At 41.5% G+C, this 16,986-nt stretch overlaps 1 protein-coding gene across 1 annotated transcript in view; it reads left to right on the forward strand.

Annotated features, from left to right (window-relative positions):
• Positions 1-16,986, forward strand: part of ABHD12 (abhydrolase domain containing 12, lysophospholipase) — a 37,688-nt gene that overhangs the window by 922 nt on the left and 19,780 nt on the right. The gene's annotated exons all lie outside the window — the stretch shown is intronic.

Consider the following 16,986-nt stretch of genomic DNA (forward strand, 5'->3'; position numbering starts at 1 on the left):
ATTTATGCTGGGAAAATGTTTGTGCACCTCTCTAAAAATTTTGTAACAATAGGTGGCTATCACCTGGAACCTTCATTGTGAAAGATTTTGGGGGGATGCAATACACCATGAAGACCGACTCACATTTACAGAGGGCTCGTGAGGAAAAGACACAACCGTTTACTTTCACCTACACCAGTATAGTGCTGATCTTCGTGTTTTGAAAGTGTGAAGAATATGTAATGATTAAAATAGCTGTGTGGTTTTGATAGCTGAACCCAAATTGCTGTGCTTCAGCAATACGACAGGCCTGATTTAAAAAAAAAAGGCACTTATGGCTAGATTTCTAGAAAATAAGGCATTGTGGATATTTTTCTGGTAAATTTTCTGAGAATTTTTCTGTTCTCTTAGACAAAATTAATGCTTGAAAAGAACTCTTTCCTGTTTGTGACATGGATATTTGTTGTGTTCAAAGTCAGAGGCTTTAAAATGTGATTTCTTTTATTGGGTGATAGTTATTCAATTTTATGCCCTGGAGGTAAGCCTTCGGGGTGCTGTCAGCACTCTGTTCATGTTATGACAAGCTTTTGGTAATTGAAAATGGTGCTGGGTTGATCTCAGTTTTCATGACTGTGCGATGGATCGGAGTGTGTCAGTGCTTTGCTTTTATAACATTAAAAAATTTAGCATATCTATTCCATTTATCCAAGTGGATGATTTCTAGACCAGTGGCAATCAAATGATGGCTTGCTAACTTCTTCAGCATTCTGAATGGCATTCAAGTACTTTTTACTCAAGTGGAAATGCTCTGTCAGTGAAGAGCATTGAGCAAGCCCTAAGAGAACGTAGCTCAGGCTGTCGGCTTGGTCTAACGGCAGGTGCCTTGTGGTTACCAGACACAGCGCAGCTGTATTGTGAAGGCCAAGCTAAAAGCAGGGAAAACGCATCCTATCTGTGAAAAATTTTCTTGTATTTATTTCTCCATTTATGCATTTGAAAGTGGTCAACAGGCAAGTTCTCTTCATTTTTCTCCATGTTCAGCCTTTGATGCCTGTTTCAGAAATTCCTGCGGTCCTAAATGGGTTTTCATGGGTTTTGGCCTTTTTTTTTTTTTAATTATTCTTTCTGGGTCAGATACTGTATTCCACACAAAAATGTTTCTCAAACTTGCAACATTGCAGGAAAACCTTATTTGTTTGAAACTTGCTTCTCCTTTTGCTTTTCCACATTTTTCTTTCATGCTGTCCTGTGTTGTCTCCCTTTCTTACTGACTTTCAGTGGCCTTTTTTGACTTTCTCACTGTGAGCCTTGAGAGAGTGGTTTGCAGACAAGGTGTCTATGTCTGCCAATACCTTCCAGTTATGTTTTCTACAGGGTGATAAATGCACTGCTGGACTGTGAATCTGAGCATGTAGGAATGGGATGTCCAGGCAGAAGAAGGTATGATGCCCAGAGAGAAGGTTCTTGTCCAGAACAACCACCCTGAGTCAGGTCAGACAGCTTTCTAGTTCTGTATCCTACCTTTGGCAGCAGACTGAAGTGAGTGTTTAAGGAAGAACATGAGGAGAGTACAAATACAGCGGGACCTCCCTTGGGGGCTGTCCTGGCTGTGGTCACTTTTATGTGGCCAACGAGTTACTGTACAACCATACAACCATCTAGCTCCTTGTATTTTAATATGCAAAGTCATGCTGTTATTGCAGTGTTCCTTATACCGCTGGATGTAAAAGTAGTGTTTGTTGTTACTTTCAGTGTGTTACATCAGTTTTACTCCCCAGCTTGCAGGAGCTGTAAGGAGGTGAAAACTCTGCTGTGAGGTTGCTGGGATGGTGGAGGTGGCATAATATCTAGCAGACTATTTTTAGCAGCATGCTCCTTGGTGAAATAGTTAAAATCAACACTTCTCGTGGCTGTGAATTCTATGTTAAAGGGGAATTGGGGCTGTCTACATTTCATATTGCTGTTCTTTAGTCTCTGCAGACTTGGGAAAACAGCGCATATATTTGGTTTCAGCATGTGTGTTTCCATCTTTTATTTGTAAGTGATACAAACCACTGGTTAGAAAAGCAAACCAACCCCACAGTAGCATGGAGTGGCTGTGTAGTTCTGCAGCCAAGGGCTGATCATGTGGCAGATCCCCTGAGTTGGGAGCACGGGGAGGGCTGCAGAGGCAGCTGTGTCTGTAGCTGCAGCAGTGACCACGGCTGTGGAGCAGCAGCAGAGCTAGGGTCTGCACTTTCCCAGTATGGCTCTTCCTGTTCACATCCAGCTTCTCAACAAAGGCTGAATAGCACCATAACTGTATACGTAAGTGATGTTTACAGAATACACTATTGCTTTACCAGCAGCAGCAGCAGCTTATTCTTGCAAAAGTATTTTTGAATTTTACCAGCGCTGTGTTTGCCCCTCAGTTTCAGTTCGGTCATACCATCACAATGTGCTCATTCATCCAGGAGCTGAAACTCATTCTGAAGAGGTGGCTGTGCGTTGTGACTGGCAACGACTCTGTAACAGAAAGTGTGTGCGCGTGCGCTTCTAAGTGTAACAGAGATGGATATCTGATAAATAACATTTATGTGGCTTTGGCTAGTGCATACTGCAGTCAATGTGGCTTTTCTTAAGTGGTTTACAAAAAGAAAGGAAAAAATATAGGTATTTCCATTTTTCTTCCATAGATAGCAGTAAGTTACCTAAGCACTTTACTAGTAGCTCCTTTAAAACTCTGTGAATGATTTTTTTTTTTAAAGGAGCTGTTTTATCTGAAATTTTTCAATGCAATAATGCAGCACTAAAGAAGCACCAGGCAGTGCCTGCTGTTCCTGCTATGTGTGTTTTATGTGGATGGCATTCCTCTAATATCTTTGTTATGAGGCATTTTCCAGGTGGCAGTGTTTAGGTGTTAGATGGTTATTAAGGTGTTTTGGGTACTGTGACTCATTTTTGTGGTTAGTGGCTGTGATGATCTGGGGAAATGTGTTTGAGCAGCTGTAGATATAGAAAACCTTTATGTGGGAGCACAGAGAATAATGGAAATAAGTGAGCTTAGTATTGGCATTGATACCAAAGCAAATTCTTCTATCTCATTTCTGCTGAACCCTGATCCTGGTGATAAATGGTCACATGCATGTTACCCTTCATTTCTGTGACCTAGGCCTTATGTGATCCTCATTAATCCCAGTCAATAGTCAAACTATAGATCTGAAGTATGAATTTTGCCATTCCCTACTCTCCTACAAATGCTTGCTACAGATGTTAAAACTTGTTTCTGTCTCTCTCCATGCTGTGAAGAAGTGGAGCGCTGCAAATCTCATGTGAGTAAGCTATGTTACTTGATACTTCTGTCTTCTGCCTTGCTAGAGAAGCCTGCTGTCCCTCAGGCTCTCTTCAGTTATCCCTGCTACCTTTGCTTCTAGAGGCCTCATGTTGCTGGCACAGGCCCCTGCAAGATGTGTTTTTGGGACCCTTCTGCTGGCTGTCCAGCCTGTGTATCCCACAAGCTAGATACTTTTTGACTGACAGTACAATTTGGTGTAGTTTCAGTTACACCATAGTCACCCTTGTTCTTGTTTGTTGTGTGCAGCTTTCTCAGTGCTTTCTCTTGAAAGGCAGAAGGTTGCTTTTACAGTACTGTTTCCTGAGTATTTTATGAAAATACAGGAGGTGCTGAAGACAAGAAGCTTGTGTCTTTCCCTCTGATGCAGCTGAATTTTACTGGAACAGTGAGTTGTGCCCAGGCATGTCAAATGCAATGTGTGGTGACCCTTGGTGCCATCCTGCCCCAGCAGCCAAAGTGCTTCATGTTTTCCCATGTCTCTTTGGCTTTAACCAGCAGTATCTTTCCTCTGACAGAGAACTCAACCATCCCTGTTATGTGTCCCTGTGTCCCCCTGCCACCCCTGCCTTTTATCTCTAGGCCTAACTTCCTTTTTCCTGATATTACTTTGTTTAGAAGCATTTGCATAGTCTTTTATGATTATTCCAGTCTGGTCATTGTAGCAGAGATGACAAATATTTGAATTGATCTCCTGCAAATTTTCATCAATGTGTTTCTTAAGATTTTTCTTTTTCTTAAGTGAGTTTTGTGCTATTGTCTCTTTTGATTGCTGTCTTCTGGTTGAACCAGTTACTTGTTAGTGCTCTCCAAGGAGGAAGGTGCTGCTTGTATAGAGACATTTAATCAGTCATGCAGCTTTTTCACCAATTCCACATTCCTACTGGGTAACTTCAGCTATTTCAGTCATTCTGGATAGTTGTTCTTGAGCAGAGTTCACAAAGGAGCTGTGAAAGTCACTTGCCTGTGCTTTCTTTCATAGTAACTACAGGTTGAATCACATCTCCTGTGGGTAATATATGTAAAAGCAGCTTGCTCTGTGTGGGTTTTTTTTTTTTTAGTGTGTAGGGTGGTGGGATTTTATTTTGGTTTGTTTTGGGTTTTGTTTTGGTTTTTTTCTTACAGTTCTCTTGAAGAAGATGCACAGTAATATTTTGCTCAGATATGTCAAAGTGGAGTTGTGTAGTTACTTCCACATGTATCTGTCTGCCTTTTTTTTCTTTCTTGTTTATTCAAATAGTATCTCAGTAGCTGTGCATCCTGGTTTGTCTTGTGTGTTGTCAGCCATTTTGGCAGCTTATGGCTAAGCAAGTGTCTCTGAATTGCTCCCAGGTTATCAGTTTGGGGCATTAGGTGTTCATTCTCTGCATCATCTTCCCAGTTTATTCAGCCTTTGCAGACATTATAATTCTCTAATTCTCTTTCCTTGTGCTCATCTTCTCCCCACTCTTTCTTAAAGACATATAATTCATTCAGCAAAAATAGTAATACTACCTGCAATGTGGGGAGTTATAAGTTTTTCTTTATTTTGGATTATTTTTTTAGGACTTATGGATTTGTGAAGTCACTGTGTTGACATGTAGCAGTTCTGTGCCTCAGTGTGTTACTGTTAAAGCCTATCTTTTTTTCACCATTTTCATCACTGACTTTGGGGGTGAGGGTTTCGGTTAAACAGGCATGGTTTACTCTCTTGAGCATCTCTTGAAACTCCTAGCACCTGTTTGTATGACCTAAAATTTCTTTCCTTGGATCCAATGTTCCCATGAGCCTCTCTAGATTTCCTGTAATAGAGCACAGCATTTTTTCTGCTGCATCTGATCTATATTATGTCTTCTAGTTTCTGACCAGTTTTCTCATGGAGAACTCTGCTCAAGCGGGCTTGTGGAGCCTGAAGACAGTTTGCCCTCTGGTTTTGAGTTGATCTCCTTGAACTCCTAATTTCATTGCGGTGCCGTATTTCTGACATCATGCTTGCCCCTGGGTTCAGTTTCTCTGCTTTGATGGCTTATGTCTGAATTAATAATAACTCTGGTGTTACTGACTGCTACTACTTTGTAATTCTGTAAAGTCCTTTTCTACGTAGGAGCTGTATGAATTGCAGACCTTTGCTTGTTTGAGTATACTAACTCCTGAGACCAATGGGACTTCCTAGTCACATCTGGAGCGAAGATGTCTGTGGAGACGAGGGTCTTCTCAGTGTTGCCACATTCTTTTCTGTCCTTTCTGCTTAAATGGCCACCTCCTTTTACGCTATAAATGACATGCGATTGCTGAGCCAGGAATCTGGTTCTCTGCAAATGCAGTCACACGTCATCGCAGTGAGAGTGTGGGTTTTCTCTAGGATGCAATGTATATTTGTTTCTTTCTGGTGAAAACAACATTGTGGTGTTTTCATTAAAACTAATGAGTGGCATAATTTCCTCTCCAGAATCCACTTTTGCAGTATGTGCAAGAGGCCTGGAATACCCAAGCAGGACTTCCCTTGTAGAGGAAGAGTACTGCCTGCTGAGTCTGGATTCCTTTGAAAGGAACCTGCTTAGGAGGCTACAGCTAAATTACTTAATCTTCCCAGGCCAGAAGGGCAGGTCAGATTATTTTGGTAATTGTGCCAGGATGTGAAATTAGCAAATAGGCTTCTACAGCAGTTCCCCTACAAAACCTTCATTTTGGAAACTCACTATGTCATGTTGTTGGTGTTACAGTAGTGGCCAGCTTCTGACATGAGGAGTGAGTTGACTGCAAGCAAGGGAAGATTCACTAAGGCTGTAATGTGAGACCAGTATGTTAATGTAGCTGTGACTGAATCAGTACCAGAAGAAGATTAAGAGAAAGTACTTCTGCTGTATTAAAAGGGTAACAGGAAACCTAGGGGACTGTAAAGGCATTAGCCTGAGGTGGAGTCTGTGCAGTTTAAATTGTACGAATTATTTTGAAATTCAGTGGAAGAAGATTTAGCAGCTAAATTTATACACTAATGAAAGTAGATCTGTCCTGTGGAAGGACAATGTAAAATGTGACAGGTTTGTCAAGATTACAGCCTGATTGATGAAAGTATCACTGGTAAAATTGTTTCACCAAAGGACTTGACTTTATCCCGTAGTTTATTATGTTGAAAGGACTTGTGTTGCTAATGGAGAGCATGTTATCTCTATTGAAAATTGGCTCAATGGAGAGAGAAACAACTGGGGAGTTATTGTGGGATTGATGCTTAGTTTCAAGGATGTATAATTTCGTATATCAACCATCCCAAGGATGAGACAGTTACTGTTGGTAAAACTGAGAGGAGGAGGGGGTCAATGAGGGCTGATGAATAGCAGTCTGAGGCAGCTGGTCAAATAGTGAAAAGGTCACCAGGACCAAGGTTAAATGTAGCTGGACATAAGGCAGGATGGTGGAAGAGAGGATAGGGGTTGTAACTGTGGGACAGGAATGGTGGCAAAGGTTTAAGCTGTTCTAGGTAAGTCACCTCTGCAAGCTGTCATGTGTCAGTGAGTATCCCCTACCCAAGCAGTAAGGCTGCCATCTAGGCTGTGCACTTTTGTTTTGCTGGTATGCGTCTCTCTCTCTCAAAGCAGTTAAGTGTTGGTGAAACAGTGCAACACTTAGCTTCAGAAATCAGCCTCGTTCTTATTGAAGGCAATTTAGACGTGCAAGCAAAATCTCCTAGTTTTAGACTCTATTAAGTGCCTTGATCATTCACTGAGCTAACAGGAATCATGACTGTTTGTTTTCCAAATCAAAGTGTTTATTTAACCCAGATTTATTTCAACATTGTAACTCTTACTGAGTAGTAGATCTATAGAAAAGATTGTTAGACTAGAAAATTGACTTCTGAAACACAAACACTTGAAAATATTTGAGATAAGTCCCACGACTGCCCTCTCCTTGTTCAAAAGAATCTATCAAAACACAGAAAGAGAATTTTAGGTATCAAAAGAGGAAAACCCCAGCATCAAAGTTCCTTCTGAATCTAGCAAATAGCTAAAGCAAAACCTTCTAGTGGATGGCATGTTGAATTGAGTAGTGTAAGTAGTTCAGTCCTTCTGGATTTTATTTAAAAAATAAGAAGAAAAATCTTCCCTGCCAGTTGACTGGCCAGTTTAAATTTTTTTTTTTTTAATAACTCCCATGTCTGGATGCTGAATGACCTTAAGCAGAGATAACAGAATACAGAATTGTTCTTTTAACATCTCTTAAGTCTGGAGTTTTTGCCTTATATCATGGTTGGGAAGAGACAGTGGTGTTCGGTTACCTCCCTCTTGTGTTTTAGTATGGGTGATGTGTGAACAGTGAGAACTGCTGTTCTTTCTCAGTCTCTGAAAAGAAGAAACGATGTGTAGGCCAAAATGTGGGCCCTACCCTTCTCTTGTAGTATGCTTCTGGTACATCAGGCATAGAAGGGTAGCTAAGATTTTAAATATTCTTTCCTGTAGCACCTGTGCTGTTCTTCTGAACATGAATAGTTATATTGAAATCAAATTTGTACCCACTTAAAATGGTTGTTAATTCCTCTTGCAAAAGAGATTAGTGTTGAATAATAAGGGAAATGAGGTTTTGTGGAACCTCATCTCCCTTGCTACTAAAGGTGTGCAAAACACAAGACTTCAGGTGAAGTCCTTTCAGCATAACTGAAAAAATACCCTCTTGGAAGGGTACTCTTCAGTGGGATTGTGCAAGCTCAGAGAACAGAAAATGCATTTACCTTGTCTAGAGCCTAGTTTCCCTTCCCCTGACAGTAAAGCTTCCCCTGGGGTGACTTTTCTGAGACAGAGGAGCCTACACAAATGGGGATGATGTAACTGGAGCTTTGGAATCAGGGCCTCCAGGTTGCAGCATCCTTGCTCCTGGAGCGAAGTATGTTTAAGGTGCTTAAGAATTGAGTAGATTTTAAGACTTCCTTGGCATCCTCAGGAAGGGAAACCTGGCACTGTTTTCTCCCTTAAAGCAGTCCTATCTCACTTTTTGTAGAGTTTTGGTTTGTTTCAGAGCAGCTTGAGGAAGCAAGAATAAAGCTGACAATGCCAGTTTTATATTGCTGAATATGAAAACTCTGAATTGGACACAATCATTGGAAATAGCCCATTCTCTTGTTCTTGCAAATCCAGCAGAAATGCAGTGACTAACCTTTTCTTTCAGTGTCCCATAGCTTTGTGCTGTCCCTTGTAAAGCATTGTTTTCCTCTTTTGACTGAGTAGGGACCGCATTTCATGTCAAACTTTGTGACAGGCTGATGTACAGTCCTAGAAAATGTTTTGTTTCCCTGCAGTTAAGTAAAAACTCTAACACCTGTTTTTTACCTTTTTGGAGTATGTGTTTTATGGCTTGACTCTTCAAGGTCTGTAGTATTAGCAAAGGCTTTGGTTTTAATTGTCATTAATTTTTTAAGCCTTTGTTATTTTGGAGTTCTTTCCTGAACAAAGTGATAGCTAAAGCTGGAATCCCAGAATAAATCACAGATGAATGCAGAAACAGATTAATCTGCCTGACTGTATGCAAAATAACCCCATGCTCAAGGTATGTCAGAGGCTGGCAGTGGTTATTGTATCCGTTCGTACATCTGTTCTTTAACCACGACTGTTGCTTTATGGCCATGCTCTGTTTGTTAAGGCTCCCTTTTTAAACGGGTCACAATTACAGGGGGCACTGTGACTGCCAACTGAACATAACTGTGCTGAGCTAACAGTCAGCATATATAATGTTTTGGCATTGTTTAATGTTCTTGTTTGCTTGTATGCTTCTAACAGAGAACTGTTGGTCTATTGTAATCAAAATGTATTGCTAACGATGTGTTCTGAATCTAAAAGGTGGCAGTATCGCTGCTAACACAAGAGCATTCTTTTTCTTCAGGCTTCCGAGAAGGAATGGCTTCTGATCTCTGCCAGCAAAAGTAGAGCTTTCTCAGCTGGAAAGTATAAGATGGCCATTTTCATATATTTAAAAGGAAAAAGGTCTACAATACACAAACGAGTCAGATGGTTTAGATGAAAGCCAGAACCAGAGAGCCTGCTAGTATTGACAATTCTGAAACTGTGTGGCTGGTGGCTGTCTCACAAAAACTGTTGGTGTGAAAAGATTTCGTGTTCACAGAGTTGTGCAGCTTGGAAATACGGACCTGTTCCTACACGTGTATCCACAAGAACAAAGGCTGACTCTGGATTCTTCTTGTTGCTGCAAGGTTAACACATGCATGCAAATCTGACAGATTTACAGCATGTTAAGAAGTTGTAAGTGGTGGTAAGGGAACTGGCTCTGCCATACTGTGTGATGCCTCAGTTATGGTATGCATTCAGCAGGCAAGTGGCTTTACTTCAAATGTGAGTTAGGAACTGTGGTGGAGTATTACATGTCTGGACTAGTTCTGCTCTTGAACCTTTGCTTGTGCACCTTCATACTGTTCCTCATGAAGGCAAGTGTGGTAGAAAGAAATGAGCTGTATCACTTCAATAAAAATCAGACTTGTCTGGTCTCAAGCTTTTGTTTTGCACTTCCGGTGCTGTTTCAGTCTTTTGGTGTTTATGTTCTGGTTTTTCCTCTTTCGTTTGCAGACAGCTTCACATTCCCTGGCTCATGGAGTAGTGAGAGGGCTGTGCCTTTAATATAAACCAGCTGTCAGCTGTGAAATGAGTGGAAAACTTAAAAATTTGGTAAACACTGTGGAGGGAGTGTACTTGCACCACAGTAGTATCTAATGCCAAGCTCGACTAAAATCTAGTGTGGGTGACTTCAGATTTGATTAGTGTCAGCAGTATTGCTGGAGAAAGTATGTTCTTAGAATTTAAACATGCAGTTCATACTGGGAGGGTTCTGGCACAAACTAGGCGGCTGTTGCAGAAGATACGTTCAAGAAAAGTCACCAACCTTAAAACCCTAACCCCCAAGCCTGCCCTTCTGTCTCAAAAGTCAATTGTTCAGTTGCCTAGGGTTTAATTATTCATTGTTTGCTACATTCTTAAAATAACGGTAGCATCTGCTCCTTTCTTTTTAAAATGTAGCTTTCAGGTTAATCTTGTCATACACGATTCACACTAATGTTAATACCGTTTTATCCAAGCATTGAGAAGTAACAGTAGTTGCTGCTTAGACCTTGCTGCAAGTGTACATTTTAAATAAATCGATGCTGTGTTGCCAAATGTTCAGCCCATTCTTGTCTCCTGGTCCGTGACACGTATGTAGATTTCACGCAATTGGAATGTAAGTTATCAAGACTAATGTTCCAAGCTCCTGTCCTTCAAAGGAATTGCCAATGCTTAGTTATTTAATCAGACAGATGACTTTATTACTGCCCTTTGGGGTAGTCAGCTTAGTTGATGGTTCTGTAGAGGAGAGCCCTAGCATTAGGAGGGTATGGGGTGCTTGATGGGGAAAAAGTTAGATGTCCCTGTCCCGTTGGGTGTGTAAATGCTTGTGTGAGCCTTTCCCTACCTTGTTTCACTTGCTCTGCTTTTTGCAGTGTTTCATTGACAAAGGCCCATACATTACCTACAGGCTGCTCCATTATTTCTACTCATTAATGCTGTACACTGACTTGCCTTTCCCTCACTTTATGGGCTTAATTTTTTTTCTTTTCCTGCTGTGCTCTGAGTCCTGGCATGACCTTCACTGGCATTTCATTGCTATCGACTGACTGATCTGCAGTGCCTTCCACTTACTCTGAATGCTGATGCCACATTTCCCCCACTTGATGCACCACGGTCTTGATTCTTGCAGGTCCTACCCAAGATCTTTCCCTCTTCTGCAATCTGAAATGTGGTTATGAAGGTCTCAAAACTGGAGCTTGATGGCCTCTCCTAAAAAACTCGATTAGTTGAGATGCCTTCCTTTACTTTGCTCTCTCTCTTGGAGACAGACCTGAGTTCTTGCAAATGACTGGCTAGATGGCTTCCTTCTTACTGTCTATTGTTTTAAGTTAATGGTTAATCCCTTGATATTAATCAGAAGGAGGCAGAGAAGCAGTCTGTGAGAGTCTGGGCTGTAAGAGAGCAACTAGGTAATGAAGTGGTAGACTGTGGGGGAATTTGGGAGCTTAAAGTTTCAAACCTCATCTGTATTCAGACAGTTGGAACAATACTGCCTGAAGCTCTTACCCCAGCCAAAAGGAGATGCTTTGTAGGCAACAGTGTGTTTTGGGGCTAAAATGAAGCCTCAGGAAGGATCTTGGGAATAGACAGTTTGCAAAAAGGGAGGGAAAGGACATTGCTGAAGAGGAATATGTCTAAGGCAGTGGTTGTACGGTCTCTGTAAGCCAATGCCACGGCCACAAGAAAAGGTCCTGGAGGCCCCTTCTCTTGACAGGCTTTTCTACCACCACTGCTAAGCCATCCCCACAAACTGATCTGTTTGAAACCTAATTTTACATGTATTTGCATGTATCTGTTACAATGCAGATGCAGGATCGGGTGTTTTCTAGGATGAACTTCCTTTTGTGGCCACATTAACCAGTTGCCAGCTTCAGGCTGCATAGACGTGGCATGTGGCAGTAACAATTTATTCTACTGCTGGGTGTCTGAAAAAATGGTGAAGTCCTTTATCCTTCTAAAAGTATGTTCTGCATGGCCCTGTGATATGTAGTATCTTCATTTGTTTGTCTGGAATATCCAGTATGGAATATCCCTTTGGTCAACTGGGGTCAGCTGTTCCAACTGTGTCCCCTCCCAGCTTCTTGTGCACCCTTGGCCTCCTCTGTGGTAGGGTAGAAAAGGCCTTGAGGCAGTGCAAGCTCAACAATTACTGAAACATCCTTGTCAACACTCTTTCCAGCACAAATCCAGAATATAGCCCTATACTAGCTATTATGGAAAAAATGAACTCTACCCCAGCCCAGCCCAGCACAATACTATACTGCAGTTTAGTTTTTGAGAGAGACTAGAATATTTTTTCAGAAAGAGCAAAGGTTCAATATTTTAAAGACCTTTTTGTAAGAGATGGCAAAGGAATCTGGTAGAGCTAATTTTCTTATTTTCCAGATCTTTCCAAGAGTGAAAGTTTTTAGGAACTGGGTGAAACAAAAAGTCTCTGAGGATGCAGATTACCATGCAGTTTTTGTACATGATGTTTTAGTTGTTTTATGAAACAAATTTAGGAAAATAAAAAGAGCAATGCCTTCACATTTGTGTCTTGTTTCCAGGATTGTGGTTTATGACTTTTTTTCTTTAGATGTTTGCTTAATCCCTAGAATAGCAAGATGAGTTTGGGGGCTTTGATTTTTCTCTTTGTGTTGTTTTGCAGTGAACTCATCCTATTAAAGGGATCTTAGTGCCAAAGGGAGGGATCAATTGCTCAGATGCTAAGAGTTCTGGCAGATACTACTCTTCCCACTGGCTTTCATGGATCAAGATCTGTTTTCAGGATTGGATGAATTTTCTGTAATTCAACCTTCCTTCTCTATATAGTACCTCCAGTGAAGCAGAATTAAGACTTGGCTGCAGATTTTTTCATTGAGGTGAATCCTGTATAGAAGTGCCTGAAATAGCCCAAAATGAATCAAGTGATTGCTGGTCTGCCCGTGCAGCTTTGTTCACTGTGCATAGAAACCAAGAGGGGGCAAACCCTTGGACGTTATCATCTTCTCAAATTGCATTTAACTGCACATAAAACAGGTTTTACAGCAAACCAGAAGAGTAAAGAACTCATATTAATCTTGTAGTGGAAAATTACATTGTTGGGTGGCACTGCACAAACTGTCCAAAAGCTGCTGGTAACAATTCTGAATGGAGAGGAGACACACTGCCTATGAACTCCTGTTCAGGAGCTGAGACTGCCTCTGTACATTCACACAGTTGGAAGGCCGATGGGTTTTTTCCCTTTGTCCAGGGAACAAATGAAATAAAATAAAAGATTAATTGGATTGGGTGGCTCAGGTAGCCTGTGTGGAGAAAAAAGAAAGATTGGGTGATCCTTTCACCCTTCAGGACCTGCAAGAAGGAGGAGCTCTGTGCAACACCACTGTCCAAGCTTTCTGTAGGAAGGGAAGATGAGTGCTCTTCAGGATCCTACCTGGGCTAGAAACCATCTCTTTTTAAAAAACAAAGCTAGTAAAGAAGGCTGAAGGGCTTGCCAGGGACTTGATGTGTGGACTGTCCTGCCCTTTGCATGGCTGCTGTGTTGTTTCTGCATGCCCCTGTGCGTCTTGAGGCTCAGTTGCAGTTTCCAGGTTGTAGAATAGGTTGTTTTGGGCACAACTCTGTTTACCGCCCAAAAATTGTCCCAGCCCTTTAAATTTCCTTTGACCCTCATTTTTTTGAATCTTTTGTTTGTGTGTTTATCTACCTCCTGATTGTTACGCCCTTGATCTTTGTCTGAGGGGACAAATGTATTAATTTTATTTAGTTTTTTAAAATATATTCCGTTAGAAAAGTGGTGGGATATGTTCTTATTATGCCATTGTTCATGCTCTTTTACTTTTTCCTCTACTGCTTTTAAAGTGACTTTTGTCACCTGATAATCAGGAGGTATCTTGCTTGACCAAGAATGAAAATGGTCTTGGCTTTTCACATCCCATACTCTGAATTCCTGTCAGGAGAGTATTGCCAGTTTGCAGTTTGAACAGCTGATGGGGCCACCAGAGCAAGCCAGAGTGACAGCATTTGCTGAACAGACATAGTTTCATATGCTGCTGTCTGTGCGCATTTTAGTTTTACAGTTGCCCCAGGAAGATCACGTGAGCTATATGTGCATTTGTCTATAGATCCTTTTGGGACTGCAAGTGCAATGTATCTGTGTTTCTCAAATATTGTTCTTGATTGACTGCAGCTCTTGTTTCTCATTTCACCCTTGGCCTGCCCTTTCACCCTTGTAGCACAGCCGATAAGGAGATCCTAATGGAAACTCTTCTAGTGTACTTCTGATGCAGAAATGATTTATGTATTCTGCAGGGGAAATTATTTTAATCTGGACCTGGATGCAGAATGTGCCACAGGAGTGTGGTGGTTGGACACTTTTCATGAAACCTCCTGAGTTTGCTGGAGAGGAGGGGGGCGAACAGCAGCACCGTGATTTGAAAGATGCCTATAGTAAATTTGCTTGACTCCGTTGCTTTTTGGAGATGGACTGTGATTGTAGATCACAGATAGAAATCCCTGTTGTGTGATGGTGCAGTATTTGAATGTTAGCTTGTGAGTTGTTTTCCATGGTGAGGCAAATGTTTGTACCTGCAGTTCCCTTTGTGCTGATAGACCAAAGACAGTACACTCAGGAGAAGTGCTCATGAAAGGATTTCCAGCTCCTCATTGCCAGCCAGATACTCATACTGGGCCCAAATGCAAAATAGGCTTGCTCTGAGAGAATGCAGAACCTTCATCCAGGTGTAAGTTACCAGAAAAATTTTCTGTTTCTGATGTCACACTTACAGCAAAGACTTCCTTCTGTCAATTTAAGTATGTCTGGAGAGAGAATGTATTTTTTCATGTCCACTTCAGAAACCTGTGTGAAGCAAAAACTACTTCAGATTTTGGCTGTATTTGGGCAGAACCCAGAAGCTGGGCAAAAGCCTTTGGTAAATGAAAGGAGGAAAATGTGATATCAGGGAATTTTGTTTTATTTTGGGGTGACTTGGGGTTGAGTGTTCTGTGTTGTGTGAGGTTATTTGTTTGGTTTGGTTTTATTTAGATATTACTTTTATATCCATTTCTGATATTATAAATTAGCTTCAGTTTGCAGCTGCTTATTTTCTAACTTACTTGTATATCCTAAGACCAGCTGAGTTTTCTGGTGAAAAGTGTGTTGCTTCTGCTTTTGCCTGAGCACACCAAAAACTGCTTTTGCAGGGCATTTATTTCCTCAAATAGCTTTCCTACCAAGCAAAAGCAATTTAATTTAGCTAAATTACTCACTGAAGACTTACCTGATAATTTTATAATGTCTGTACTTCAGCACGTTGTCTTGGATTTATCAGGAGAAAAGAAGTTGTCTGATGGATAGAAGCTTTGCCCTGGTTACATTTTAAGTAGAAATCTCCCTGGAGATGAGGTGTAAATATCACGTTACCGATTAGCATTTGGCATGGAGCATGAGAGCAAAGAAAGAGATGTCTACGTTCAGTCTCCGAAAAAGAGAAACTGGAGTCATTCCTGGACTCTGACAGCATTACTTGCATAATGTCATCTTCAGTGTTTTCTGTTCCTGGTTCCGACTTGTGGCTGGGTCATGTGAAGTGCTTTGCAACCCAGATATCTGAAGAGCCTCTGTTTTGTTGTGCTCTGGTTGTGCCTGGAGGAGTTTAGATCTGGCTCTGGTATCTTTCTGAGCAAGTGGAGTTTTTATTCTGTAGAACTGAAATCCTGGCATATGCAAAAGTCCCCTGGGAGAGCTCTGTTTGGCTGCAGCAGGATCTAGGCCCCAGGCAGAAAAACTTCTGGAAAGCCCCATCCTGCCTGGCTGCTTACCTGTATTATGGTTCTTAGTGGGAAGGTGGTGATGGCAGCCACCTCAAGTGTGAGTTGAGGGGAAATGGCAAGATCGTGCTAATTCTGAGCAACTAGCCAAATGAGACAAAAAGTTTTAACAAAAAGACACACTCTTCTCATTGAAGATAGCTAACTTATACACCAATTGCTCAGCAGCTAAATGTCAGCTACCCTTCGGTGATATCTCCACCCTCTCTCTTCCACAAACCTGTTCCAGCTATGGAAATAAGTGGTAGGTACTAATGTTGGGGTGGTTGTGGAAAGCTGACTTTAATCTGAGAATAGAGAGCTGTGATCAGCTGTGGCTAGCCCAAACAAAATGCTGTGTGTTTTTTTCCCCCAAAGTTTTGGGGTTTGCATTTGTGTTTAGCTGACCTTACCTCATTTCATGGTGGATTGCTCTGCAGACCCTGGCTCTAGACCACATCTGCTGGGCCCCTCTCAAACACTACAGCCGTAGACAGACTGGGTTGCTTATTACTCACTGCTCTGTACTTGGGAGCTCTGCCGCTGCCTCCTCTATTTGCTGCTCTCCATGAGGCAGAGGTAGGTCAGTCTGAGGGTTTGGTACTCACTAACTTTCTTCGAAAGCCCCTGTTTTGTACTGTTTCTTCTGCAAGTCCTTTGCTGTTTCTGTTTTTATTACTACTTCAGGAAACTGGGCTTGAGGTATGGAAATGTCATTGGAAGTCTTGATGGCATTCTTTATCTCTTCGTTGTCAAATTTGCTGTGGCAGTTATTAAAATCTGTTGAACTTCTCAATGTGCACTTGTTGCAGCCACAGCTGGTTGACAGCATCTTAGTAATAAATTTTTTTTCCCCTCTTGGAGAATTGCAGTTGCTTTAGCTTGTCAAGAGAAGGGTCTCAGTTTTGATAGTAGATGTTTCTGAAGTCCAGAATGTGGTTCCTGAGTGAGAAGAGGCAGACAGAATACTTGTAGGCAGATAGTAATGTGATGGAGGCAGGTTTTGGATGAATGAGAGGACAGCCTATTCCCTGTGAGTACCCTAGCAATCATGCCAAAAACTTAGCTGGGTGGGAGAGATTGGAATGTCTTCTTTTTTGCTGTGCTGGAAACCTGTTCCCGAGAGTCTTGGCTTTAGCCTAGGACTACAAAAGCTATAGAGATTTTGAAAATGTTGGTGCATGATTAAACTGTTTCCATCCCAGTTCTTTCTGTAGGCTCACATTTCTTGTAAAAATGTATAAAAATGAGGTCTTTAGGCTCTCTATTTGACAGTTTTAACCAGCTGACAGCATACAAACCCTCTTA

Source organism: Manacus candei, unplaced genomic scaffold, assembly GCF_025592945.1.
Source record: "Manacus candei isolate 608988 ecotype Guabito, Panama unplaced genomic scaffold, ASM2559294v1 h1tg000035l, whole genome shotgun sequence".
In the NCBI taxonomy this organism is placed as follows: Eukaryota; Metazoa; Chordata; class Aves; order Passeriformes; family Pipridae; genus Manacus; species Manacus candei.